Source organism: Bubalus bubalis, chromosome 3 (genome assembly GCF_019923935.1).
Source record: "Bubalus bubalis isolate 160015118507 breed Murrah chromosome 3, NDDB_SH_1, whole genome shotgun sequence".
NCBI classification, from domain to species: Eukaryota; Metazoa; Chordata; class Mammalia; order Artiodactyla; family Bovidae; genus Bubalus; species Bubalus bubalis.
Genome location: NC_059159.1, coordinates 87,707,892 through 87,735,800, shown reverse-complemented (window position 1 = coordinate 87,735,800; position 27,909 = coordinate 87,707,892). Strand labels below are relative to the sequence as shown.

At 39.4% G+C, this 27,909-nt stretch overlaps 1 protein-coding gene and 1 pseudogene across 3 annotated transcripts in view; one reads left to right on the top strand and one right to left on the bottom strand.

Annotated features, from left to right (window-relative positions):
• Window positions 1-301: 301 nt before the first annotated feature.
• The window catches only part of DENND4C (DENN domain containing 4C), a 118,413-nt gene continuing 90,805 nt past the window's right edge, over window positions 302-27,909 (top strand). Inside the window, exon 1 of one of the 3 annotated variants that reach the window (XM_025281472.2) lies at window positions 302-723. The gene's annotated coding sequence lies outside the window, so the exon portion shown is untranslated. The remainder of the gene's footprint in view (window positions 724-27,909) is intronic. The other 2 variants (XM_006070894.3, XM_025281471.2) reach the window with 2 other exon arrangements.
• On the bottom strand, window positions 20,060-20,444 carry LOC102391936 (annotated as a pseudogene).

Genomic DNA, 27,909 nt, shown 5'->3' with positions numbered 1-27,909 from the left:
CCCGAGGCCAAGGCAATAAAGCCACACCAAACTGCGAGTCTGAGCCCCGCAGGAAGGGGTGCGAAGGGGTGCAATGCGGTGCCTTGAGCCTCTTCTCCCTGACTAGTTTCTGCTCGGGATCCGCAGGACGGACGCGGAGGAGGTGCTCTCTCAGGGTGCCGGCACCGGGACCGGGCACCCCGCGGGGTCGCGGATAGTGAGGGGGGAGGAGCAGTGACCCCGCGGCCTCGGCCCTCTCCGGGGGCGGGGCTCGGGCGCTGCTCCGCCCCCCGCGCCCTCTTTTCCCCTCCCCTCCCCCACGCCCTTTTCTACCGCCCCCGCAGTAGGAAAGGGAGCGGGAGTGGGGGGGAAGGAAAGTGCTGTTGTATGGAAAGGGGCGGAAGGAGGCGGAGGAAAAAAGAAAAAGGGAACAGAAACATGGCCGTCAGCTGTCGGGGCAGCAGTGCAGCGCGTAGCTCCTAGGCAACCCGCTGCCCGCACGGCAGGCCTCCGGTGAGCCGAGGCGCCAGCGCGAGCTCGCGCTCCCGGCCGTTACCCCTCGCTGCAGGAGGCGCCCCTGGAGACCCAGCCCGGGAGCCGGCGCAGGCGCAGACCAGGCGGCGGTGGCCGCGGGAGCCAGTCCCCCGCCCTGCTCTGCCGAGAGAGACCAGGCCCGAAGCCGGCGCTTTCATGCCCCAGGAAGGGGCTGTGCTCGGGTGGCGCTGAAGGAAGATCGGGCAGCAGGTGAGTGTGCGGCAGAGGACCTTTGGCGGAGGAACCCTGCGCCGCGCCTCGGGCCGCCCCGAGCTTCCGGGCCGGGAGGGCGCTGGGCAGGTAGCGACTCGGAGGGCTGAGTTCCGACGGCCGGCCTGCGGGGGGTCGCCCGGGAGGCGGAGAGTGGAGAGGGCTGGCATTCCTGGCCTAGTTTCTCTGCGGTTTGCGGGGGCGGGGAGTCCCCAGGAGCCAGCGGGGTATGATGCGGGGAGAGGCCCCGCCGGGAAGGGCCTCCCCGCGCAGCCGCCCGGGCTTCGGAGAGCCACTGCTGTGGAAGGAAGCGCGAGGGGTCTGGGCCCTGGGGACCGCCAAGGGGACCGCGCGTGGGTGGGGATGGGGGAAGGGGCGAGGACGGGGGTTCTCGAGGGCTTTGCGGCGGAGTGGGTGAAGAGCCGAGATCGGGGGTCTGGAGCGGGGTCTGGGGCCAGGGCGGGGGGAGAACTCGGGACCTGGGCAGGTGTCGCAGGTGAATTGAGGACATCTCCTCTGCCTTACCGTGGCGGATCCTCAGGGCTTCTTTGTTGGCGATGACTTTTAGGAAAGTGACTAAACACAAATAAAACCAACTAATGAGCCCCTAATGCTGACTCTTGTAAAGAGCTGTAACTTTTCTACATTGAAGATGCTATCATCTATCTGCCCTCCCATTCCCCCCGGTTTTCTGCTTCATAAACTTTATCCTCCGAAAGACGGTGCCTCGTCAGGATAAATAAATGAGCCAAGCTTTAAACAATGCCCCCCCCCCCCCCCCATTACCTGTTTGTTTAACACTGGCAAATTTAGGTCAGTTACCGAAGTTACTTGTGCAAATGTGAGGAAAAGTCATCTCCAGTAATAAGCCCTCAGCTGTCTGTGTGTTTTGCTTCTGAGAAATTGTCAAGCCTTGTAGTTGGGTAATTGATTTACTGAACCATCTTAATTGTGTGCGAACTCAAGAAGTTCTCGCTAGACCCTAATTTAAAGTAGGGGTAGGTTTTCCCTTCCGGTCTCTTGGTTTAGAAGATGAAGGGTGTGGTAAGGAGAGAATGTTAGTGCTAAGGCGCTAAGTTTTCTATAAATGTTACGTTTGAGGTGATCATGTGTATTAAGCTTTCCGAAATTAAGAGAATTGTATGATTTTTATGTGTACACGTGACACGAGCAAAACTGAAGGAAGGAAAACTTCATCTCAGCACTGAAGGATACCTATTCTTTTATCAGTATTACCATGACAAAAAAAACCCGTCGCTTTTATTTTATGCCCTGTATTACTGTTGAAAATTTGATAAACTGCTTCTTGGTGTGAAACTGGAATTCAAAAATGAACTTAGATTTGTATTTGGGAGGTTTATCTGCTTCACCTTTAAATTTGCTTTGACTCGTTTTTCTAGTAATGTCAAACTCGATCCACACTTTCCCCTCATTGGTGTCTCCTGTGGCCATTTTGCCGAATAGTTGATTAGGATTATATTATTTACCGATAATGTGGCAGTTCACTTTGTCCGTAGTACCTCACTAACTGTACTACTGTTTAGACTTGCATGATGGAAAAGCTATGATGTTAGAAATTTTGAAGTTGTAAGGTTGGAGTCATTTACTCGTGTGTAATTTGTAAATGAGTGCATTATGTTGTTGAGAGTAAATATAGTATTTTGTAGTTTAGACTTGAGCTTTCAGCTGGGGAAATTGGCAGTAGAGTTGGTGTGTGGAGACTGATTTTAAAATGCAACATGTTTTAAATTACAAGGGACTGCAGTGGTGTGTGTAAGCTGTAACAATTCATTGTGCCAGATTTGGAAGGTTATTTGGTTGAGGCAGCTCTGTAAGGAAACATGTTAAGTATCTGCAATAAAAGCTGGTTTGTAGCGATAGACAAGGGATTTTGCATGGTAAATAATAACCGAAGGATGCACCTTTCCTCTGTCAGTTGAGACCAAAACATATCATGTTTTCATTGGAGTTTCCTGCTAAGACAGATACTGATTTTTGCATTGCATTTGCTGCTCAGTTTGAAAGTTAGGTTTCAGTCTTATTCTTGCAACTTAAATACAGGTTGTAAAGTAAAAAGGAAAGCTGCTGAGTTAGGGGCAGGTTGTCTCATTTCGTCTTTTTGATTTGCAGATGGAATTTGTTTTAATTTGTATTTCCAATATAATCTATCATCTGAAACTTAGATATTAAAGGTAAATAAGCTTTTATAGTACATGAATTAAAATTTTGACTTCTGTATGCTGGTACCACAAGTTGTATCTCCTCTTCAAAATTGTCAGTTTGATATACTTACAGTAATAGGACACCTTGTTGGAACTGGAGAATCATTTGAAAGAATTAAAACTTGGGGAATGAGTTTGTATAGTATAGCTGGTATAAAATGGTAAGTCTGTGGCATCAGATTGTAGGAAATTCCAAAATCCAGTAACTTCATATTTGAAATTTAAAATTTAAATTTTAGTTAATAGATTTATTTAGTGTTATTTGTGGGGGAAAATTAGGTACTTTTTAAACTTAAAATTTTTTCTAAATTTATGTCAGTATGTAATACATATGAGTAAGTAAATGTAATAGAATTCTCTTTGTGTGGTATTTGAAAACTAACATGGTGCTACATATTGCTATATTTTATGGTTTTGTATAGTAGTAGTCCAAAGTTTACTATCACAGTTTATTTAACCAGTATTCTATCTTTTTAATATTTTAGTAATTCCACGTTTTCAGTCATAAAATAATGCTATAATGAAATCTTTTTGCTAGTATGATGGTCCCACCCACATTAAACTTTTGAAAATGTAGCCATTCTTTGTGCTCCTTCCTTTGCAGTGGATCATGAGGGGTCTCACAATATGGTATTTGAGGAATGAAAGCAAGGTGAAAACTGGATGTGCATCTGGGACTTGAACTCATTGGGTAGAGATCAAAATATAATTCATCTCTGTTACTGATTTGCTGCAAGTTTCTGTAATAATTCTGTTTTATTTTTCAATATAATAAAATTCTTAACTCTCATAGTAATATTTGGGGCATAAATATTTCTAACTGGACCTAATTTCAGCCAAATTTAATATTTGCAAATACATATTTATAATCATTTGACTTACAGAATAGTTATTTTATGTTTTTTTTTTAATATTTGAAATATTTTAAAGGATTCTTTGACTCTCATTTGTCAAATGTGTGGTTCCTTTGTTTCTTAATTTAGGGATGCTTAGATTCTGAAAGCATAAATGTTAGGAGTCTCTGTTTAATTGTAGAAACAAGTCTCTATTAAATAGGTACTATGCTATCTGCCGGAGAAGGCAATGGCACCCTACTCCAGTACTCTTGCCTGGAGGATCCCATGGACGGAAGAGCCTGGTGGGCTGCAGTTCATGGGGTCACTGGGAGTCAGACACGACTGACCGACTTCACTTTCACTTTTCACTTTTCATGCATTGGAGAAGGAAATGGCAACCCACTCCAGTATTCTTGTCTGGGGAATCCCAGGGACGGGGGAGCCTGGTGGGCTGCCGTCTATGGGGTCGCACAGAGTCCGACACGACTGAAGCGACTTAGCAGCAGCAGCAGCAGCATGCTATCTGCTAGGGAAAAAAAGATGAATAACATACAGTCTGCCTGTTAAAGTCTAGCAGGATAAACATGCTAGTCTTGTAGACAAGCATCCACATCATGACAAACCTAGAATAGAGGAAACGATGCTGTTGTAGCAGAAAGAAATACCTAGGTGTTTTTGGTGTGGATTAAATATAGTTTATATAGAAGACATTTGACTTAAAACTCAAAGATATGAAAGGCACAAAGTAGTGAAAGAATGTGATGGGCTTTATTAAAATGCAAGTAATTTAGTCTTGGGGCACAGGTAATTTTGAAGGGAAGTGGGGAGTAAGCTAGAGGGGTAAATAGGAACTATGTCATGAAGAATCTTAAAAGTCAGATAGGAAATTAAGACCATAGACACTGTAGGGAACAGGGAGTCATTTAATGATTTTAAGGTGTTCAGTATCTGGCTCAGTAGTGAAGGATGCATTGGGAAAGCAGCTTGAGTGAGACTGCACGTTCAGCAGCTGGAAGATCTTGTAGGCATCTGCATGAGAATTGAGAACAGCAGTGGTGGGGATGAAAGAAAGTGGGTAGAACTGAAAACTGCAGACATTTTCCTCTGCTTGAAAAGCCCTACCTCTGTCCTTGCCTACTGGGCACCTGTCATACCAGCCTACTTTTAGATTCCTTCCCTCAGAGCCTTCGTGTGTACTATTCCATTTACCTGTTACTTTTCTGAGAGGTCTTTTCCATTTCTTTTCTTTTCTTTCTGTTTGGCCATGCAGCATGGCTTGTGGGATATATTAGTTCCCTGATCAGGCATTGAATCCGGGCTCATGGCAGTGAAAGCGCTCAATCTTAACCACTGGATTGCCAGGGCATTCTCCTGAGAGGTCTTTTCTGATTACACTGTCTAGTTAGATCAAGAGAGATCAGTTATTATCTTAGCACCTTGTTATTTTATTCTGTAGAGTTTAATTTTTCTTCCTCCCTCCCCTCCCTCCCTTGCTTCATATTAGTGCTGCTTACTGGTTTGGAGGTTATGTGCAATCTGATTCCTTTCTATTTTTTTTTTTTTTTAACTGTGGGTCTGTTTCTGGTCTTTTATGTTCCTTTGGTCTAAATGTCTATCCTTATGCCAATATTGTATTGTCTTCATTGCTGTTTCTTTATAGCAAATCTTGCAATCAGTTAGTATTTATTTTTTACCTTTTTTTTTCTTATCAAAACTGTTTTGGTTACTTTATATCCTTAGCATTTTCTTATAAGTTGTAGAATAAACTTGTCACTTTCTACAAAAAGCCCTGATGGGGAGAATTGACATCTCATTAATAGTTTTCTGGTACTTTAATATGGCATAACTTTTCTTTATTTAAATATCTTTAGTTTAGTTTTTTTTTTTTTTCCAGTGTTTTATGATTTTCATTTTATAGGTCATGCTCATATTTTGTTCAGTTTATCCCCAGGTATTTCTTGTTTTTTGATACTATTGTCAGTGATACTGTATTTTAAATTTTATTTTTCCAATTGTTTGATAGTATATAAAAATGCAATACAAAGTTAACTTTGTAGTCTTGTCTTACTAAATTAGCTTAAATTTTTTTTTTAATTTATTTTTGGCTACGCTGGGTCTTTGTTGCTTTGCGGGGGCTTTTCTCTAATTGTTGAGAGGGCTTTTCTCTAATTGTTGAGAGGGCTTTTCTCTAATTGTTGTGAGTGGGGGCTGCTGTTCATTGTGTGGCGTGGGCTTCTCACTGTGGTGGCTTCTCTTGTTGCGGAGCACAGGCTCTAGGCACATGGGCTTCGGTAGGTGGCAGCACACAGGCTCAGTAGTTGTAGCTTGATGACCCTAGCGTGCACAGGCTTCAGTAGCTGTCACGCATGTGACAGCTGAGTTGCTCTGAGGCAGGTAGAATCATCCTGGACGAGGGATTAAACCCATGTCCCCTGCATTGGCAGGCAGATTCTCATCCATTGCATTACCAGGGAAGTCCATAAATTAACTTTTCAGTTCTAGTAGCTTTTGTGTATATTCCTTAGGATTTTCTTTTCTTAAAATAATGTTATTTATTTCATTTTTGGCTGTGCTGGGTCTTCGTTGTTGCACGGGCTTTTCTCGCGTTGCAGAGAGTGGGGGCTACTCTTTGTTGCAGTGCGGGGGCTTCTCATTGTGGTGGCTTCTCTTGTTGTGGAGCAGGGGCTCTCGGGCATGCAGGTTTCAGTAGTTTTAGTTCCCAGGCTCTAGAGCACAGGCTCAATAGTTAATGGTGCACAGGCTTAGTTGCTCCATGGCATGTGGGATCTTCCTGGATCAGGGATCGAACCTGTGTCTCCTGCATTGGCAGGCAGATTCTTTACCACTGAGCCACCAGGGAAGCCCCCTTAGGATTTTCTTGGTACAGAATCATAATGTCTGCAGAGAAAACCAGTTTTGCTCCTTCATTTCCAATCAGTATTCCTTTAGTTTTTTCTTGCCTTATTGCACTGGCTAGATTAGTGATTTAACTTCTATGCAGAGTACATCATGAGAAATGCTGGACTGGAAGAAGCACAAGCTGGAATCAAAATTGCCGGGAGAAATATCAATCACCTCAGATATGCAGATGACTCCACCCTTATGGTAGAAAGTGAAGAGGAACTAAAAAGCCTCTTGATGAAGGTGAAAGTGGAGAGTGAAAAGTTGGCTTAAAGCTCAACCTTCAGAAAATGAAGATCATGGCATCCGGTCCCATCACTTCATGGGAAATAGATGGAGAAACAGTGGAAACAGTGTCAGACTTTATTTTTTTGGGCTCCAAAAATCACTGCAGATGGTGACTGCAGCCATGAAATTAAAAGACGCTTATTTCTTGGAAGGAAAGTTAGGACCAACCTAGACAGCATATTCAAAAGCAGAGACATTACTTTGCCAACAAAGGTCCATCTAGTCAAGGCTATGGTTTTTCCTGTGGTCATGTATGGATGTGCGAGTTGGACTGTGAAGAAGGCTGAGCGCCGAAGAATTGACGCTTTTGAACTGTAGTGTTGGAGAAGACTCTTGACAGTCCCTTGGACTGCAAGGAGATCCAACCAGTCCATTCTGAAGGAGATCAGCCCTGGGATTTCTTTGGAAGGAATGATACTAAAGCTGAAACTCCAGTACTTTGGCCACCTCATGTGAAGAGTTGACTCATTGGAAAAGACTCTGATGCTGGGAGGGATTGGGGGCAGGAGGAGAAGGGGATGACAGAGGATGAGATGGCTGGATGGCATCACTGAATGGACGTGAGTCTGAGTGAACTCCCGGAGTTGGTGATGGATAGGGAGGCCTGGCGTGCTGCGATTCATGGGGTTGCAAAGAGTCGGACACGACTGAGCGACTGAACTGAACTGAACTGAGATTAGTGATGTTCACTAGAAATAATGTAAGCCATGAGTGTAATTTTAAGTTTTCTAGTAGCTCCACACTAAGAAGTAACAAAAACTGTCATTAAATTTAATAACATTTTTTATTCCACTGTGTCCAGAATGTTAACATGTGTAGTAGTTTCCCTAGAGTAGCCACAAACCACGTGATTTAATTAGCAGGTTTATTCTTTCACAGTTTTGGAAAATCTTAAGTGTAAAATCAAGGTGTTGGCAGGAACATGCTCCCTCTCAAGACTCAAGAAAGAATCCTTCCTTGCCTTTTACTACTTTGGTGGTTGTTGGCAAGTCATAGATATCAGACTGTTTGGATTTTCTGTTCTTACGTCAATTTTGTAATTTGTGTCTTTAAAAAATTGTCCTTTTCATCTATGTTGTTGAATTTATTGGCATGCAAGTGTTTATAACTTTCTCTTGTTATTTTTTAAATGTCTAATGATGTGCTTTCATGGTAATGATCATTTCTCATTGGTAATTTCTGCTTCCTGATTTTTTTCCTGATTTAGAGGCATTGATATCTATTGCTTGTCCATTTTCAATTTTATTGATTTCTCCTCTTTTTATTTTTTCCTCTACATACTCTTGACTTAATTTGCTTTTTTTCCCCTAGCATCCTAAGGTGGACACTCAGATTACTGATTGAAAAACTTTCCTCTTTTCTAATATAATTAGTAAAATAGGTAAAATTTAGAAAAATTTTCTATTTTATTTTTATATAGAATTTTTATTCATTTATTTACTATTTTTTGCTCTGCTGGGTCTTTATTGCTGTGCATGGGTTTTCTCTAGCTTCGACAAGTGGGGGCTATCCTGTAGTTCGGTGCACAGGCTTCTCATTGCAGTGGCTTCTCTTGTGGAGCTGGAGCTCTAGGGTTTGGGAGATTCTGTAGTGGCAGCTCACAGGCTCTAGAGTGCAGGCCCAGTGGTTGTGGCACACGGGGCTTAGTTCCCCTGTGACTTGTGAAATCTTCCCAAATCAGAGATGGAACCCATGTCCCCTACATTGGCAGGTGGATTTGTAACCATTGGACCACCAGAGAAGTCCAAGAATTTCCTTTTAAACACTGCTTTAGCTGCATCTCACAAATTGATTTCTGTTATTTTCATTTGGGCTTCCCAGGTGGCGCTCTGGTAAAGAATCTGCCTGCCAGTTCAGGAGACACACGAGACATGGGTTCAATCCCTGGATTGGGAAGAGCACCTGGAGTAGGAAATGGTACCCCATTCCAGTATTCTTGCCTGGAAAATAGTATAGGCAGATAACCTGGCAGGCTACAGTCTATGCAGCTGTAAAGAGTCGAACACAGCTAAGGGACTGAACACACATACATTTTCATTTAGTTCAAATATTTTCTAATTTCTCTTACAGTTTCTTTTTGATTCATTGATTTATTGATGATGTAGAAGAGTGTTGTTTAGTTTTGAAATTTAATTGCATGTTCTGTGTGTTTTATATGGGCTTCCCCGGTGGCTCAGAGGCAAAGATCCTGCCCGCAGTGCAGGAGATTCAGGTTCAGTTCCTGGGTCAGGAAGACCCCTGGAGGAGGAAATGGCAAGCCACCTCAGTATCCTCCCCTGGAAGTTGCATGGACAGAGGAGCTACAGTCCATTAGGTCACAGAGAGTTGGACACGACTGAGCGATGACAGTGACTCTGTATGTTTGATAATATTTTCAAATTTATTCAGGCTTGTTTTATGGACCAGCATATGGTTTATCTTAGTGAATGTTCTGTATGTACTTGAAACAATTTTGGATTTTGCTGTTGTTGGAGTATTCTATAACTAATTGTGTGAAGTTAGTTGATGCTGCTGCTGCTGCTAAGTCGCTTCAGTCGTGTCCGACTCTGTGCGACCCCATAGAGGGCAGCCTACCAGGCTCCCCGTCCCTGGGATTCTCCAGGGAAGAACACTGGAGTGGGTTGCCATTTCCATCTCCAATGCATGAAAGTGAAAAGTGAAAGTGAAGTCATTCAGTCATGTCCGACTTCGCAACTCCATGGACTGCAACCTACCAGGCTCCTCCGCCCATGGGATTTTCCAGGCAAGAGTACTGGAGTGGGGTGCCATTGCCTTCTCCGAAGTTAGTTGATAGTGTTCTTCAAATTTAAGTATCCTTCTGATTTTCTGTGTACCTGTTGTATGAATTACTGAATGAGAGTGTTGAATCCTCTTTAATTATGAATCTGTTTATTTCTTCTTTAATTTCTGTTAGTTTTTGCTCCATGTACTTTAATGCTCTCTTGTGAGACATGTACATGTTTAGGATTCTTATGTCTTAATGATTTAACTTTTAGTGTTATTATGAAATGTTTATTTTTATCTCTGCTCCCAAGTCTGCCTGTTATTAATATGACCACTCTGGCTTTCTTGTGATTAAAATGTACATGATATATATTTTTGCATCCTTTAAAAAAATACTTTATTTTTAAGAACAGTTTTGCATTTACAGAGAGTTCTCTATATCCCAGACCCAGTTTCTTAACATCTTATACTAGTATATTGTATTTGTTACAATTAAATGAACCAGTATTGATACATTATTATTAACTAAAGTCTCTAGTTTATTCAGATTTCCCCAGTTTTTAACTAAAGTCCTTTTTTCTGTTCGAGAATCCCGCCCAAATACAACTTTATTAGATTTAGTTGTGTCTCCAGACTACTTTTGAGTGTAGCAGTTTCTTAGATTTTCCTTGTTGCTGATGACTATGACAAATTTGCCAAGTACCAGTCAAACGTTTTGTAGGATGTCCCTCTATTGGAATTGTTCTGAGTGTTTTTTTCAAGGTTAGATTGAGGTTATATGTTTTTGTGAGGAAGGTTGCAGAGATAAAGCCCCATTACAACATCTCAAGAGTACATATTATCAGCATGACTTCTTTCATTTGTTTATTTGGCTGTGCTGGTGTTAATTGTAGCACATGGGACTTTGGTCTTCACTGCAGCGTACATGATCTTTCAGTTGTGGCACGCAAACTCTTAGTTGCTGCATGAGGAGTCTAGTTTCCTGACCAGCGACTGAACCTGGGCCCCCTGCATTGGGAGCATGGAGTTTCTCTCTCAGCCACTGGACCATCCAGGAAGCGCCTTGACGTGTGATTTTGATGTCGGTCATGACTACTTGGCTGATGCAGTGTTTGTCATGTTCTCCACTGTAAAGTTACTCTCTTCCCCACTTCCATTCTGTACTCTTTGAAGAAGTCACTAAGCTCCTCCCACACATAAGGAGTAGGGGATTACACACTCTTTGAGGACAGAGTATTTGCTTGAGTTATTTAGAATTTTTTGCATTGAGAGAGTGGTCTCTTTTCCTTCATTCATTTATTCATACCAATTTGTATCAGGATGGACTTACAGATACTTATTTTATACTTCGAGTTATAATGCAGTCTTACCTTATTCGCTCAAATTGTTCTGACCTCAGCAATTGGGAGCTGTCTTAGTGACTTTAGTTGACTCCTGTGCTCCTTTGACACACACCCTTAAGTGTGGGTTTGCTGTTGCTCTTGTCTGTTTGCATGTTTGTTAATTCTGGTGCTAAAAAAATGCTCCAGGTTCATTTATTTTTCCACTTTGTTTTTTAAAATTTTTTCTCAAAAATTTTCAACTGAAATATAATTGATTTGTAGTATTGTATTAGTTCTTGGTGTAGAGCAAAATGATTCAGTAGTGTGTATGTGTGTATACACTGTATACATACATATATATATTCTTTTTCAGATTCTTTTTTCTTATATAGGTTTTTACAAAATATTGATTATAGTTCCCTGTGCTATACAGTAGATCCTTGTTGGTTATCTATTTTATATATTGTATATAAAGTCCTTTATTTTGTATTAGTAATGTGTATATATTGGGGCTTCCCTTGTAGCTCAGATGGTAAAGAATCTGCTGCAGTGTGGGAGACTCGTATTTGATCCCTGGGTCAGGAATAGCCCCTGGAGAAGGGAATGGCTACCCACTCCAATATTCTTGCCTAAAGAATTCCATGGACAGAGGAGCCCTGGTGAGCTACAGTCCATGGGGTTGCAAAGAACTGGACACAACTGAGTGACTAACACTTCATTTCACTTGAATTCAGTGTATATATGCTACTCCCAAACTCCTAATGTATTCCTCCACCCCCCTGCCACCTTTGGTAACCGTAAGTTTATTTTCTATGTCTGTGCAGGCTTATTCTGTGTAGAGGTTTCCTCTGCTTTATGAAAGTAGAGTGTTCCTATGAAACCTTTCATAAACCAGTATGGTATAAAACAAACAATTACCTTAGGACACATCTTGCTAACGATTGTGCACAATAAATTTAGATGAAGCACAGATGCTTTTAGACACAGTTCAGAGCTACGTCAGCTTGATGCTGATATGCCGAGTGTAGTTACTGGGGAGGGAGTTTGTTCAGGCTTTTCTCCCTCCTCTGCTTGGGGCCTGCTGCCTTTAAAATTGCTTGCTGCAAAACAAATGCCATCCTATTTGCTCTTCACCTCTTTCCATAAAAGTGTGTGTGTGTGTGTGTGTGTTTTCAGATTTCCTTTGGATTAGCAAAAACCAGGTGCTTATATAGGTCTTTTGTAAAAGTGAAGTGGCATAAAGCAAACTTTTGAAAAGCAAGGGATACCTGTATTTCCTGTTCCAATCCTATAATCATTTCTTCAAGAAGCCTTGGCTCCTTCTATTGGAAAATAGCGTTAGAAATCAAGATCTAGGTGCTAGGTGTGCCAATTACAGTGGGGTGTCCTTACTTCTAGGTCTTCTTAGTTGATTGAGCAAGGAAATACACTTGTGTATATTAACCTATTGTATACCTATGTCTGTGACTCTACCTATATGTCACAATCTGTATTTATATTAAACTAAATGAGTTCATAGTGAGCTCCAACTTTAGTCCATTATTACATGGATACTTCCCCCCTTGTCTCTCTGTAAATTTCTACTTAGTGAAAAAATGTGGCTCCCACCATCTGTCATCCATTTATGTAATTGTTCAGTACCAGTATACATGTATAACAGTATCAGAACTGTTAACTCATAGCCCTGTGTGAAACCGTTTTTATCAGCTAGAGTGCCTGTTTGCAGTTCCTGTTGCTTTTAGTTTTAAAGACTGTACTCATTTCTAAAGTTACTTTGGCTAGCATCTTGCCCTCCACACCCCACAAACCTAACCCCTTCAGTGAAATTGTTTGATACATTTTTAATGTTCTCATGACCTACTCCATATTCCTTCAGGGTATCCCATGACATCCTCACTGGATTTAATAATTTTGCATATGTTAAAATTCACTCTCTGTGCTCTAAAGTTGTGTGAATTTTGACAAATGCTTAATGTCAGTATCTACCATTACAGTATCAGATTGAATAGTTTTACATCTGTGAGAATCCCACACTTCAACTCTTCAACCCTCTTTGCCAAAACCCCACAGCCCTGGAAACCGCTGATCTCTTTACTGTTTCTGTAGTTTTGACTTTTCCAGAATGTCATGTAAAAAGGATCATATAAAAAACAGCCTTTTCGGACTGGCTTCTTTTGCTTTGCAATATGCATTTAAGGTTCCTCCAAGTTTTTTTATGGCTTGATAGCTCATTTATCACTGAATATATTATGTTTTTGTTTGATTTGTTTTTTTAATCTATTCACCTATTGAAGGACTTTTTCTTTGCTTCCAGTTTTTGGTGATTATGACTAAAGCTGCTGTCAACATTATATGTAGGTTTTATATGGATGTATGTTTTCAAATCGGTTGCTTAAGTACCTAGGAGTGTGATTGCTGGTACAATCACACTCTTTACAAGGAGCTTGCAAGGATTGTAAGCTTATGTCTAGCTTTGTAAGAAACTGTTAAACTGTCTTTCAGAGTGGCTGTTCCATTTTACTTTCCCATGAGCAATGATTGGAAGTTTCTCTTCGACATCCTTTTCAGGATTCAGTATTGTCAATTTTTAAAAAATTGTTAGCCATTTAAATGAAACTCAAAGTGAAAGTCGCTTAGTCATGTCCGACTCTTTGCGACTCCATGGACCGTAGCCTGCCAGGCTCCTTTGTCCATGGAATTATTCAGGCAAGAATACTTTAATGGGTAGCCTTTCCCTTCTCCTAGGGATCTTCCCAACCCAGGGATTGAACCCAGGTCTCTTTCATTGCAGGCGGTTTCTTTACTGTCTGAGCCACCAGGGAAGCCCATTTTAATAGGTCTATATTATTGCATCTCATTATTTCAGCTTGCATTTCTCTAGTGACTAAATAGGTTGAGCATTTTTTCATATACATATTTGCCATGTGTATATATTCTTTGATAATGTGTATGTGCTGATCTTTCACCCATTTCCTAATTGGATTGTCTGTTTTCTTATTGTTTAGTTCTCTGTGTTTTTGCTGTATTTTGGATATTAGCTCTTTATCAGATATGTCTTTTGCAAATATTTTATCTCACTCTGTGGCTTGTCTTTTCATTCTTTTTGTCTTTAGCTGAGCACAGGTTTTTAGTAAAGTCTACCTTGTCTGTTTTTCTTGGATTGTGCTTTTGGTGTTGTATCTAAAAATTCATTGCCAAACCAGAGATCACATAGCGATTTCTGCCTGTATTTTCTTCTACAAGTGTTATAGTATTGCATTTTATATTTGGTCTGTGATTCATTTCGAATTATTCTTATAGAAAGTATAAGGTCTCAGTCTTGTTGCATATGGAAATCTAACTTTTCCACTTGTACTTGTTGAAGCTGTCTTTTCTCCTTTGAATTGTCTTTGCTCCTTTGTCCAGTCAGTCATTTTTTAAATGGTATTTTTAATGCATTTGTGTCTTTGTATTTAAAGCCTATTTCCTGTAGATAGCTTAGAGTTGAGTCTTACATTTTTATATCTGGTCTAATAATTTCTGCCTTTATTTAGGAGTGTTTAGACCACTTGATAATTTGCTTTTCAAAGTAGGCTTTATTGAGATATAACTTATACACCATAAAATTCACCTATTTAAAAGGTTCAATTCAGTTGTTCTTAGAATATTTAGAGTTTTACAGCCATTGGCATAATCTTATTTCGAGCGTTTTCATCATTTTGGAAAGAAATCTTTGTCCATTCATGATCACTATCCAGCCCTCATCTCTCCCACCCCAGCCCTAGGCAGCCACTAATCTGTTTTTTTGTCTCTGTAGTTTTGCCTATTCTGAACATTTTGTATAAATAAAGTCATATAGTATTTGATTTCTTATGACTGGCTTCATTACAGGGTAATATTTTTGAGGCTCATGTTGTTATATATATATCAGTATTTCCTTAAAAAAAAAAAAAAATTGTGGTGAGACTTTCCTGGTGATCCAGGGACTAAGGCTCCAGGCTCCCAGTACAGAAGGCTCAGGTTCAATCCCTGGTCAGGGAACTAGATCCCATGTGCCACAAGTGAAAAAAAAGATCCTGGGCCCCACAACTAAAGATTCTGCGTGCCACAGGGAAGAGCAGGGATACTGAGTGCCACAACCAAGACTTGACGCGGCCAAACAAGTAAATAAATAAGTAACAATATTTTCTTAGAAATTATTTAAAAATTGTGTCATAACTCCTATAATGTAAAATTCATCATATTAACAACTTAAAAATCTATTAATACAATGCAGTGACATTTACTATATTCTCAGTGACATGCAACTGTTATCACTGTCTAGTTCCAGAATGTTTTTTATCACTCTGAAAGGAAACCCTTTTTCCTTTAAGCAGTCACTCCCCATTCCCTTTCCCCCTCCCTCCTCTTCCTGACAACCACTAGTCTTGCTTTCTCTGTAGATTTGCTTGTTCTGGATATTTATTGTAAATGGAATAGTACAATGTGTGACTTCCATGTCTGGGCTTCTTTCATTTAGCATAATGCCTTCTAGATTAATCCACGTCACAGCATGAATCAGTAGTACTTCATTCCTTGTATGGCTGAATAATACTCCATTGCATGGAAATGCCACATCATGACTTGATGGACATTTGGGTTGTTTCTACATTTTGGCTATTTTGAGTAGTGTTGCGATGAATATTTGTATCCAAGTTTTTATATGGGCTTTTTTTCAGATTTATTTGTATTTTTTGAAATTGAGGTATAGATGATGTCTAAGTTTCAGGTGTACAGTGTAGTGATTCATGATTTTTAAAAGTTATCCTCCATTTATAGTTATAAAATACTGGCTATGTTCCCTAGGCTGTGTAGTATATCCTTGTAGCATATTTATTTTATACATAGCAGCTTGTACCTTTTAATCCCAACCCCTGTCTTGTCCCTCCCCTCTTCCTGTTGGTCACAGCTAGTTTGTTCTCTCCATCTGAGTCTGTTTCTTTTTTGTTACATTCACTAGCTTGTTTTATTGTTTAGATTTCGCATATCATACCACACAGAGTTTGTCTTTATCTAACTTGTTTCACTAAACCTAATATCCTGAAGTCTGTCCCCATTGTTGTAAATGGCGAAACTTCATTCTTCTTACCTAGTTAAGGAGTATTAACTACATTTTGTGTATGTATACATGTATCATCCATTGATGGACATTTAGGTTGCTTCCATGTCTTGGCTATCAAAAATAATAACGGCTGAAAACATTGGGGTGCATATATCTTTTCAAATTAGGGTTTTCCTTTTTTCCCTCCAAGTATTTGCCCAGCAGTGGAATTGCTGGGTTATATGGTAATTCTATTTTAGTTTTTTGAGGAACTGCCATACTGTTTTCCACAGTGGAGGCACCAATTTACACTGCCACCAATAGTTCGATTCCCTTTTTTCCACATCCTTAGCAGCACTTGTTATTTGTGTTCTTTTTGAAGCTAGCCATTCCGACAGGTGTGAGGTCATATCTCATTCTGGTTTTGATTTGCATTTCTCTGATGACTAGCATTGTTGAGCATCCTTTCAAGTATTATGGACATACGTTTTCATTTGTCTTGGTGTAGACTGCTTAGATTTAGTGAAATTATTGATATGGTTGGGTTTGCATGTATTATCTTGCTATCTGTTTTTAATGTCCTGTTATTTGTTTCTTTTTGGATTGAGTCTATTTCATTTATCACAACATTGATTTATTAACTATACATCCTGGGTTTTTTTAAGTAGTTGGCTTAAAATTTATTACATGCATCTTTAGCTTTCAGTAGTTTACCTTCAAATAGTATTATACTATTTCATGTACAACCTAGGACTTTTAATTTTGTATATTTCATTCTCTTCCATTCTTCTTCATCAAAAGAGGATAATACTAGTTACACCTTGTTGGGTTTTTAGGAGTATGAAATGAGGTAATGCATGTAAAATATTTAGAGTATAGCTCATGCTTTTATTTATTTTGAGAATAATAGAAGACGACTGACTTCATTTGAAGTTCTTGAATCTGCAGATTGCAAGTTTCTTTTCTAGTTTGCCTCAACTACCCATTTCCATGATCACACCCAAGGTTATTGGTTCTCAGTTCTGACTGTATATTATGGTTAGCTGCGCATCTTAAAATTTTTTGATGGGAGTGTGCCACCCTCAGAAATTCTTATTTCCTTGGTCTGATTTTTTTTTTTTTTTTTTAAGTATTCTAGCAGACTCCAGCGATGGCACCCTACTCCAATACTCTTGCCTGGAAAATCCCATGGAGGAGCCTGGTGGGCTGCCATCTATGGGGTCGCACAGAGTCGGACACGACTGAAGTGACTTAGCAGCAGCAGCAGCAGACTCCGGTGTATAGTTAGAATAGAGAACCATTGCCCTAGACTTTATCATCATGGTGTATAACTTAAAATATTTTCAGCATCTAATTCTGACTTCTGTTTCTCTTTTGCTAGCTTGTACTTTAATACCCTGTTTTGATATTTCTTTGGAGGAGGAAATGGCAACCCATTCCAGTATTCTTGCCTGGAAAATCCCATGGACGAAGGAGCCTGGCAGACTACAGTCCATGGGGTCGCAGAGTTGGACACGACTGAGCGACTTCACTTTGATGTTTCTTGGATTCTATCCAGACCACCAGGCCATTGTTCACACCACTTTTTCACTGTCCCTCATCCCCCTGATACAGTAACTTCTTTCCTTACCCAATTACATTGATTCATTGAAAAAATAGAAAAGTTAATGCCTACTAATGTTCTGTACTATTTTGTGAGGTCAAGTTACCATCTCTTGTTTCTTGCTTCCTTCACTGTAATTAGGGTAAAACTTCAGCACCGATAAAACACAGTTCTTTGCAAACCTTGTGTTCCCTTAAACCTGAGCAGCAGAGTGTGGCTAGAGAAAACAAACAACAGTGCTGTCCCTCTTTAAACTTACGGCCACAAATGCCATCAGCGTTACGTAGTCACTTAAGCTTCTGCTCTCATTACTAAACAGAGTACTTAATCTCTTTTCTTCCTTTACTTTTCTCTCTCTACTGCATCCTTCATCTGTGCTGCGTCTCCTCACCTATTTAAGGATTTAGCTTCTGCTGTTATCTTTTGTCTCCCTTGCATTTCCTTCTATCTTCTCCCTTCCCTCCCTTCTTTCCTTCTGAATCATATTTGCAAGCATATAAACATGCTGTAACATCTCAGATCTCTCTCTCTGTCACAGATACACACCCCTTTTTGTTTCATTTATAGCAAAATTTGTTGAAAAAACTTGGTCGTATTGTCTCTATTTTCTTTCTTTTTATTTTCTCTCCAACTTGCTTGAGGCTGACTCTTCTCCGTCTTCATCAGCTAAACCCGCTTTAGTCAGTGTTCTCAGTCTTAAAGCTACTCTGCCTCTCATCAACATTTGACACGATTGATCAGTCACTGTTTTTGGAATAATCTCACTTGGTTTTCTGGGTGCCATATCATCCTGATTCTTTTCTGATTTATGGCAGTTCCTTCTCAGTCAGTTGTGTTTTCTAGCTTCTCTTTCCTTACCTCAAAAGTTGGAATGCCCTAGGCTTAGGCTTTATACCTTTTCTACATCAGTATAGATATCTTACTTAATATTGTGATTGTTAGTATCATCAGTTCGCTGCTGACTGTAGCCTTGATATTTTTTATCAAACTCCACACTGTGTTGGACTGCCTTCTCTCTTTGTATGTTTTAGTAGACATCTGAAACTTAACTTGTCTGATACAGAATTTGGGTTTATTTACTCAAACTTACTCTTTTTTCAGACTCTCAGTATATGGCATCAACCATTCACTCACTCAGTTAGGCCACAGACTGGTTGTCCTTAGTCTCTGTTTTGCTTCTTACCTCCAGTTCATCAGTAGCAGTTTTACCTTTAAACTGTATCTCAAATCCTGTCATCTCTCATCACTCCTTTCCGTAATGTAAGTCATTATTATCTCTTTCTGGACTGCTGAAGTTACCTTCTAACTGCTTTCCCTGCTTCTGCTCTGTTCTCCCTCTGTGTACAGCAGCTGCTGTGATTTTTTTAAAAGACATAAATAATAGCACATCACCCTCATCTGGAGGCTGCTGGTCGCTTCCCAGCACACTTAGAGTAAAATCTAAAGACTTTCCCTAACTTGAAAGGTGCTGTATAATTTCCCCTTTCACTGACCTCCTCTTTCAGTACTCCCTAAGTTCCAGAGCCATCTCCTTCTTGCTCTTCCTCAAAGATCAAGGTATTGACCTGCCCTCAGGCTTTTATTTTTTATTTCTTTTTCCTTGCAGTGTTTTCTATCATCATATGATTTACTCTTTCCTGTTACTTCAACCTCTGCTCAGATTTTACTTCCTTACTTCTTCAAAGAGATCCTCCTTGATTGTACTGTAAAAAGCACTTCAACATAAGCACTTCGATATAATTTTCTTACTCTATTTTGCTTTATTTTTTATTCATAGCATGTTTGCTTTCTGAAATTATTTATAAGTCTATACTTGTTTACTGAATATTTCCCAACTGTAATGTAAGTGCCATAAAGATGTGGCCTTTTGTATTTTCATTGCTTTAATTCCCCTCATTTAGAACAAGGACTGAGACTCAGTCATAGGTTGTTAATATACCAGCAGTGATTGTTTGGCAAACATAAAAGCTCCTTCCCATTAGCCACAAAGCTGTAAAATAATTATGAATAATCTTAACAAACAATCTGGAGGACATGGATGGAGAAAATCATGAGACTTTACTTACAGGCTTAATAGGAACAAAAAAAGAGCTGAATAAAAAGGAAAGCCATACCATACTCACTTGACTAGAGAACTTAATGTAAGGATGCTTGTTTTCCTTAAATCTGAGTTTTAGACCTGTTCCTAACAAAGGTCTCGACTTTCTTCCTCCCAAAACTTGAGAAGCTTGGATGAATAAACCTGGAATTTTTTTCCCTTTTCCAATGAGTATTTATTCTTAGTTAAGCCATGATTCAAGATCCCAGGGTGGGGATCACCCCAGGTGCCCCTTCATTGCCCTGAGAAGGTGGGAGGACAGAAGAGGTGAGGAGGAGCCAGTTCAGATCTTCCCAGGAAACGTGCCTTCTGCCTGGCGATCTTCCCAGGCTGATAGCCAGGATATAGGGTGCAGGGACTGCACACACACTGATATCATTCACACATGGGGACATCACCCCCTTTAGCAGGCATTGCCTTCTCATAGCTGTGGAAGTCCAGTTCTGCCAGCAGTTCCTGGTCTAGTTCTGGCTGGAGAAGCGGCTGTTAAAAGGAGCAGGCTGGTAGTTTTTTATTTTTATTTGGATGTTTTCTGCCGTAGTGCTGGCTCCTAAAGATACCCCTGAAGCCACTATGTGATCCTCACCAAAGACGCCAGTCAAGTTTTTAAAACGGAAAAGTTTTAAAAAAAGGTGAAGAGGGAGTTTATCTACCAGATCAAAAAACATGCAGAACTGTTACAATTAACTGTGGGTGGTACTAGCTTGGAAGTTGGCTAATGAAACAAAATAGAAGTTAGATTTCTTTTTTTAAGGATTATATGGAATTTTAGTATATATGATTTTAGTATTTAGTAAATAGGTAAAAGTGAGAAAAGAATGTAAGTTAACCTTTCCATTATAAGTAGATGACAGGATTATAAATGCTGTAGAGCATTTGTAAAACTTTCTGTAGATACATTTGAGGTGTGTGGAACTCTTACAGTTTGGGATCTAATTAACCATGCCTTTAGGTCATCTTCTGTTTCATAAACTATTTCCCTCACTCCTTGACAGCTTTAATTTTTTGATCTGATAGTGTGTTTACCTCTCTTCCTTTTAATTTGTTATTATTTCCACTGTGTATTTAGTAGTCAAATGAACTTAATAGAATTTTTTATAAGCTATCATTAACTAGACTGTGAATGAGACTGAAATGCATTAAGGATATATGTTTTGCTGCTTTGTGATACCTATTGCCATTCTTTTTTAAAATTTATGTATTTGGCTGTTTTGAGTCTTGGTTGCAGTGCACAGGCTCAGTTGCCCTGTGGCGTGTAGAATTTTCCCAGACCAAGGATTGAACCCATGTCTGCTGCACTGGCAGGAGAATTCTTAACCACTGGACCACCAGGGAAATTCGTATCTATCTATTTGAATCAGTGCTTTGTTTTCTTCCAATAAATACCCAGGAGTAGAATTGCTGGGTTGTGATGATAGTTTTATTTTTAATTTTTTGAGGAATCTCCATATTGTTTTCCATACCAGTTTCTCATTAAATAGCTGGTCTTTTTGTCTTCTTGATTGTTTCCTGTGCAAAAGCATTTTAGTTTGATGCAGTCCCAATTGTTTATTTTGTTCCCTTGCCTGAGGAGATATATCTAAAACAATATTACCAAGACTATTGTTAAATAGTGTACTGCCTATATTTTATTCTAGAAGTTTTATGGTTTCAGGTTTTATATTTAAGTCTTTAATGCATTTTGAACTTATTTTTGTGCATGCTGTGAGAAAGTAGTTCAGTTTGTTTCTTTTGCATGTAACTTTCTAGTTTCCTACGGCCATTTATTGAAGAGGCTGTGTTTTCTCCACTGTATATTCTTGACTCCTTTGTCATTGATTAATTGCCCATAAAAATGGATTCGTTTTGGCACACTTCATTCTATTTTATTGATCTATATATCTGTGTTTGTGCCGGTGCCATACTGTTTTCATCACTGTAGCTTTGTAGTGTAGTTTGAAATCAGCTCACGTGGTACCTTTAGCTTTGTCCTCCTTTCTCAAGATTGTTTTGGCTATTTGGATTTTTTTGTGTTTGCATACAAATTTTAGAATTACTTGTTCTAGTTCTGTGAAATTTGCCATTGATATTTTGATAGAGACTAGCATGAATCCCTAGATTGCTTTGGATAGTACATTAGTTCATCTAGTCCATGAGCATGGTATATCTTTCCATCTGTTTGTTTTGTCTTCAGTTTCTTTCATCAGTTTTCCAAATACAGGTCTTACATTTCCTTGGCTGGATTTATTCCTAGATATTTGTTTTTGATGCAACTGTAAATATGTTCTTAATTTCTCTTTCTGGTCGTTACTTGTTAATGTATAGAAATGCAACAATTTCTGTGTATTCATTTTGTATTCTGCAGTTTTGCCAAATTCATTGATGAGTTCTCATTGCTTTTTTATATGGTTGTGCTAGGTCTTTGTTGCTTTGCGGGCTTTTCTCTAGTTGTGGAGAGTGGGGGCTATTCTTCATTGCAGTGTGTGGGCTTCTCATTGCAGTGGCTTCTCTTGTTGCAGAGCAAGGATTCTAGGGTGCTTGGGCCTCAGTAGTTGCTGCATGTGGGCTCAGTAGTTGTCATTCCTGGATTCTAGACCATAGGCTTAATAGTTGTGGCAAATGAGTTTAGTTGTCCCATGGCATGTGGGATCTCTCTGGACTAGGGATTGAACCCATGACTCCTGCACTGGCGGGTGAATTCTTTACCACTGAGCAACCAGGGAGGTGCCCCTCCCCCCCGCCCCCTGCCCCGTCCCTTTGTTTTTTTTTCTCTTTTAGCCACACTGTGTGGCTTGTGGGATCTTAGTTCCCCAACCAGGGAAACTATTGAACCCATGTCCTCAGCCATGAAAGGGTGGAGTTCTAGCCACTGGACCACCAGGGAATTCCCTCTTTAGGATTTTCTATGTATAGTATCCTGTCTTCTGCAGTGAGTTTTATTTCTTCCTTTCCAAATTGGATTCCCCTTCTGTTTCTCTGATTTGCTATGCCTGGAACTTTCAATACTATGTTTAATAAAAATGGTAAGAGGTGGATATCCTTGTTTTTTTCCTGATCTTAGAGGAAATGCTTTCAGCTTTTCACTGTTGAGTATGATTTGCTAATGTGGTATATTATGTTGATTGTATATCTTGAACCATCCTTGCATCCCAGGAATAAATCCCACTTGATTATGATGTATGATCCATTTAATATATTGTTGAATTTGGTTTGCTAATATTTTGTTGAGGATTTTTACATCTGTATTTACAGTGATATTGACTGGCCTGTATTTGTGTGTGTGTGTGATACTTTCTGGTTTTGGTGTGGGGTGATTCTGGCCTCGTAGAACGAGTTTGGAAGTGCTTGTTCTTCTGCAATTCCTTGGAATAGTTTGAGAAGGTGAATTTGTCCATATCTTCTAGGTTGTCCATTTTATTGTCATATGATTGTTCATAGTAATCTCTCATGATAATTTGTATTTCTGTGGTGTGGGTTTTAACGTCTTCCTTTCATTTTCAATATTATTTGGGCCCTTTTTTTTTCATGATGTGTCTGGCTAAATGTTTATCAGTTCTGGTTATCTTTTCAAAGAATCAGTTCTTAGTTTCACTGATCTTTTCTATTTTTTTTTTATAGCCTCTATTTCATTTCTTCTCTGATCTTTATAATTTCTTTTCTTCTACTAACTTTGGGTTTGATTGCTCTTCTTTTTCTCATTCCTTTATTTTTCTTTTTTTTCCCCTGATCCCTTTAGCTATGAGTTTAGGTTATTTACTTGAGATTTTTCTTGTTTTCTGAGGTAGGTTTGTGTCTCTGTAAGCTTCCTTCTTAGAACTGCTTTTCCTACATTATCATAGATTTTTGATTGCTATATTTTAATTTCTTCTTTTTGACATCATATATTTTTTTGTTTTCTGTATGCCTTAACAACTTACTGCAGATGTAGATGATTTTACTACATTGGTCTTTTAACCTTCCTACTAGCTTTGTAAGTAGTTGATTTGCTACCTTTATATTTGCCTTTATCAATGAGATTTTTCCTTTTGTAACATTTATTTTTCTAGTTGTAACCTTTTATTTTCCACATAAGAGAAGTCTCTTTAGCATTTCTTGTAAAAATACTGGGTCTTGAGCCCTTGGTGAAAGTAGCTGGGTCCTGAGGCAGATGGGGTGGGTGTCTTAAGCCGGCTGGGCCACAGGTTGGTAGGGCCTGGGTAGCCACACGGCTTGAGGTGTCCCAGTACCGGCACTGACAGACTGGTGAGCTGGGACAGGTCCCAGTGCTAATAATAATGTTAGAAGATTCCAAAATGACATTTGCCAGCCCCAGTGTTCATGGTGTATGAGCTCCCAAATGGTTGCTGCCGGTATCTGTGTCCACAGGGTAAGCTCCAGTTGCCTCCTGCTGTTCCAGAGATTCTCCAAGATTAGCAGGTGGGTCTAACCCAGGTTTCTTTCAAATTACTGCTTATGCTCTGGTTCTCAGTGTATGAGATTTTGAGTGTACCCTTTTAAGAGTTGAGTCCTTTGACTTTCCTGAAAGTAAGCCCCACTGGCCCTCACAGCCAAACATTGTAGGAGCTCGTCTTCCTGGTTACAGTCTCTGGGCTAAGGAGCCTGATGTGGGGCACCCTGGGGAGTTACTTCTGCATTTGTAATTATCCTGTTTGTGGTTCCCACCTGGAGGTGTGGTTCTCTACCATATCCTGTCTCTACCCCTCTTATTTGTTTCGTTGTTACTTTGTATTTTCAGTTGTAGAACATCTTTTCTGCTAGTTTTCAGGTCTTACCAGTGTTACTCTGTAAATAGTTGTAATTTTGGTGTGCCCTTGGGAGGAGGTGGGCTCCCTTGGTGGTTCAGCTGGTAAAGAATACGCCTGCAATGCAGGAAACCAGGGTTCAATCCCTGGGTTGGTAAGATCCCTTGGAGAAGGGAACAGCTACCCACTCCAGTATTCTGGCGTGGAGAAATCCATGGACTGTATATCCATGGGGTCCTAAAGAGTCAGACATGACTCTGCAACTTTAACTTCACTTGGGAGGAGGTAAACTCAAGGTCTTTCTATTCTGCCATCTTGACCACATTTTTATCCAATCGTTTTAGTATCCATTTGGTGATTCTTACTTGAATCTGAATACTGGGATGCTTGTAAAATGGCTTTTAATCATTTCTTATGTGTTTATTACGTTGTATTCTGTTTTGAAGAAGAGTCTTCCTTTGCTTGTTTCACTTTTATTCATTTATTTTATAATATCAGCAGTGTGGACTCAGGACCTAAAAAAAGTCAGTATTTTATTAGTCCATTACTGTCACTTGTTTTGATGCTAAATTTGTTCCCAGATTGGCCAATGGGAGACTCTTCAAGCAGTTTCAGTCCCCTTTTGATAGAACCCCCATTAGTCTTTGAGCAGTGGTCTTTTCCCTCCATTGTATAAAATGTTCTAGGTATATCCTGTGTTATGTTTTTTTAATACAATTTTTTTTAATTTTTTTTTTTAAATAACAATTCCTGCCTTGGTATTGGCCATTTCCCCAAGGAGCTCTAGTATCTCTTGACTAGAAATGTCTTAAAGAAACAAAGATTTAGGTGCTGGGCTTGTTTGTTGCTGGTGGAGTGACACAGCTTCTGCGTTTGTTTTTTTTAATAGCAGAGAGGAGGAGGAGATACACTGACTCACACATACGTATTTTATAGTTTTATTGAGCTGTAATTTATACACCACACAGTTCATTGGTTTAAAATATATAATTTACTGATTTTTAGTGTAGTCACAGATTGCTCAACTATCACCGCAAACAATTTTAGAACATTTTTATTCCCTCAAAGAAACCCCCTACCCATTGTCAGTCATTCCCTATTTCCCCTCACCCTCAGGCCGAGCAGCCAACCACTTTTTCTATCGGTTTGCCTGTGCTGCATCATATAAGTGGAATCTAACTATCGGTCTTTTGTGACCGACTTCTTCCACTTAGCATGTTTTCAGGGTTCATCCATGTTGTGGCATGTATTAGTACTTAATTTCTTTTTATTGCTGAACAATAGTTCACTGTATGAATATACTACATTTTATTTATCTCTTTATCAGTTAATGGACATTTGGACTGTTACCATTTTTTTGTAATCAATAAATGTTCACACACATGTATTGAAACATTTTTATTTTTGAATTATTTTAGGTTTACAGAAAGGTTGAAAAAATAGCACAGAGGGTTCCTGTATTTTTCTATGGCTTCTTCTGCTGCTGCTGCTAAGTCGTTTCAGTCGTGTCCGACTCTTAGCGACCCCATGGACTGCAGTGCACCAGGCTCCTCCGTCCATGGGATTTTCCAGGCAAGAGTACTGGAGTACAGAGTACAGAGTACATAGTACTATATACAGAGTACATAGTACTCTATGGCTGACATATTATATTACCACTGTACATTTTTCAAAACTAAGACATCACTATTGTTACATTGTTGTTAATTGAAATCCAAATTTTATTTTAATTTGACTAATTTTTACATTAATAAAAGATTTCTGCTTCAGTGTATATATATTTTAAAATTGTGACTTTGTACTGATACCTCTTAATTCCATTCTCAATAGAGATTCTTACTTTTCTTATCCCATCCCTTAGTTATATCTCCCTTTTCTCATAGCAAAAACTCTGGCTTCCAACAATTATGCAATCGTAGAGTACATATTGAATAATTTCAGAATTGCTACAAATATACCAGTATTAAAAAAACAAGCCTTCTAAGTAAAGGTTAAGATTTATTTTCAGTTCTTCATGTTAAATTGTCCAAAATTTACTTGGATTAGTTTTCCGTTTTCATTCTCTTCTATGTGATTACATTATCAGTTTGATATACAGTTAGGTTCACTGGCTCACATAAATTTCATGAAGAAGTTGGATATCTAACCAGGTCAGAATTTAAAATGAAATTTAGAAATTGTTCTTTTATAGATATTTAATCTTTAGAGGGAATATAGCCTGCATTTTATTTGTATAGTATTTATACTATACTATACTATACTATAAATAAATATAGTATTTTTATTTATAGTATAGTGGCTGACATTAAAACTTGGTGATTTAAATAAAAATTTGTATTATTCCAGTTCTCAACTCTGTGCAGTCAGGGTAAAGTTGGAAAGGAACTATCTGGGCTCTGTACAGCCCAGGCACTCACACTTGGCATGGGAGGTAGATGACACATGGTTTGGTCACAAGAGCTCTGCCCTGGAATATTGGAGGCGTGTGGTGATGGGGGGCGGAATCTGAATTATTTCTGTTTTCTCTTGAAAAGACAAGAAGGAAGTTCTGGTTTACCAAGTCCGTTTGGCAGTAGTTGGATGACTTTGACCAGCAGTGGCTGCCTGTGTTCTCTCTCTAGTTCTGGCAGCTCATATCTTCCATGACTCCTTTAAAGCATTTCTGTTTTCAGCCTTTCTTTATATCCCTTCTTCCTTACAAAACTGTTAGTTGCGGTGCAACAGTGGGGAATTATATTGCTTTGTTTTCTTAAAAAGAAGCAGACTTTATCTGAAATGAGTTACTTTTTTGATTTTGTAGTTCCATGATTCAGCCAGCATAACTGATGTTGATAATACTTTTTATATGGAATCACTAAGGCCTTAACTGTAGCAGATAACTTTGATAATACTTTAGTTTCATTGTGGTTTAAACAATGTTCATTTTTCATTCTCTATGGTTTGGAAGACCAGGGAATACAGATATTTTTGAACATTTAAAAAATCTTTTTATTTCAGTGACAGGAATTTTGTAAACTATATTTAGCCTTGTAAATCTAACCAGTCCATCCTAAAGGAGATCAGTCCTGGGTGTTCATTGGAAGGACTGATGCTAAAGCTGAAACTCCAATACTTTGGCCACCTCATGCGAAGAGTTGACTCATTGGAAAATACCCTGGTGCTGGGAGGGATTGGGGGCAGGAAGAGTAGGGGAGGACAGAGGATGAAATGGCTGGATGGCATCACTGACTCAATGGACATGAGTTTGAGTAAACTCCAGGAGTTGGTGATGGACAGGGAGGCCTGGCGTGCTGCGATTCATGGGGTCGCAAAGAGTTCGACATGACTGAGCGACTGAACTGAACTGAACTGAATATTTTGTTGATATTAAGAATATTTATTTATTAAAATGTATGCCATTCTAAATAGTAAG